Source organism: Oryx dammah, unplaced genomic scaffold, assembly GCF_014754425.2.
Source record: "Oryx dammah isolate SB20612 unplaced genomic scaffold, SCBI_Odam_1.1 HiC_scaffold_7, whole genome shotgun sequence".
NCBI classification, from domain to species: Eukaryota; Metazoa; Chordata; class Mammalia; order Artiodactyla; family Bovidae; genus Oryx; species Oryx dammah.
In genome coordinates, this window is record NW_024070191.1 from 39,140,340 (window position 1) to 39,142,134 (window position 1,795).

Genomic DNA, 1,795 nt, shown 5'->3' on the forward strand with positions numbered 1-1,795 from the left:
TAAGAGTAATGCGTAATGTAATTTTTATTAACATCACATATTGGTTGACCAATTTTCATAGAAATGGAATTATGAACATAAATAACTCTAATTACTGGGCACAGGTTAATCCCTCTTCTGTGCTGATCCTTTAAAGGGAATCTAGGTTATCACTAGGTGCTTGAGTCATCCAAAATGTTTACTGAGGGTCTGTTATTTATTCTTAATATAGGGATCAAACATGAACAGATCTTAAAGAAGGTCAAAGTTAAGTCAGGAAGAATGACACATATACAAATACAACAACAATGTATAAATGTATCAAATCAACACATTGTACACCTTACATTTACACAATGTTACGTGTCAATGACATTTCAAAAACACAAAACCAAAATGTTATGATGGTATTTCCTGCATGGAATGATCGAGGTAAGCACAGGGTTCTGCAGAAAGATGGACATGGGCATTGTGGTAGGCAGAATGACAGCCTGTCCAAAGAAGTCCATGTTCTAACCCTCAGAACCTATAAATAGGCTTTATATATATATCGAGGAGGAAGTAAAGTTGCTAAACAGCTGACCTTAAAATAGGGAGATTATTTTGAGTCCAAAGTAGACAGAAGGTCCTTAAGCGTGGGAGAGGCAAGCCGCAGCGTGGGTCAGAGAGGCATGATGGGAGGAGAAATCAACCAGCCACTACTGGGTTTGAAGCTGGGGGAAGGGACCACGAGCCAAGGAATGCAGCTGCCCTGCAGTGCCTGAAAAAAGCAAGGAAACAGATCCGATCTGAAGCCTACAGGAACGGATGGGCTCTGTCGAAGCTTTTGACTTAATCCATGAGACCCATGTCAGACTCCAGACCTACGGAGTCGTAAGAGATTATCTGTGCACTGTTTCATAGCACTAGATTTGTGGCACTTTGTTGGAAAACTGATACAGAGGTAGAATCCAACTTGTATGTGAAAAGAGAGGGGGTGATGGACACACGAAGCGTCTGAGAGGGGTCACGGCTGGGCCGACTGTTAGAGGGTGACCAGTGGCTACCTATAGGGAGGGCAGTCTGGGCACCTTGGATGAGGCCTAGTTTCTTTGAGCCAGTGAGCAAAACCTGAGGAGTGGAATGTTTGAAAATGACACTGGATTGATAGTATAGCTTACATAACAGGGAGTCATCCTTAATTTATGAGAGAAAGGGGACTCACAGGGGCTTTAATCCAGGGAAGGGTGGTGTTAGCTGCTCAGTCCTGTCCAACTATTTGCGACCCCATGGACAGTAGCCCGCCAGGCTCCTCTGCTCATGGAATTCTCCAGGCAAGAATACTGGAGTTAGTAGCCATTCTCTTCTCCAGGGGATCCTCTTGACTCAGGGATTGAACCAGTGTTTCCTGTACTGAAGGCATATTCTCTACTGTCTGAGCCACCAGGGAAGCCCAATCCAGGGAATAAGAGGGTCATGTTGTGTTTCAGAAACATTGTTGGCATAGCAAGATGGAGGATGAACTTGAAGAGGGCAGGTCAAGTGAAAGGAGACCAGGCAAGAGGTCCAAGTGAGAAGTGATGGAGTCAGAAGTATGGCAGTGGGAGTCAAAGAGAAAGTACAGATTTGGGAAACACTGGCCAGCAGATTTGGCAGGCACTGCTGATGGTTTGTATTTGCGGTGTTAGGATGATGATGGAATCCAGAGTTGCCTCTCCATTCCCAGCTTGGGTAACGGGAGAGAAAGGTGCCCTTATGTGGCAGAGGAGCAGGAGGAAGAGGAGCTGATTTAGAGGGAAGATGATAAGATTGTTTTTGAAAGGCCTAGGACCACTAG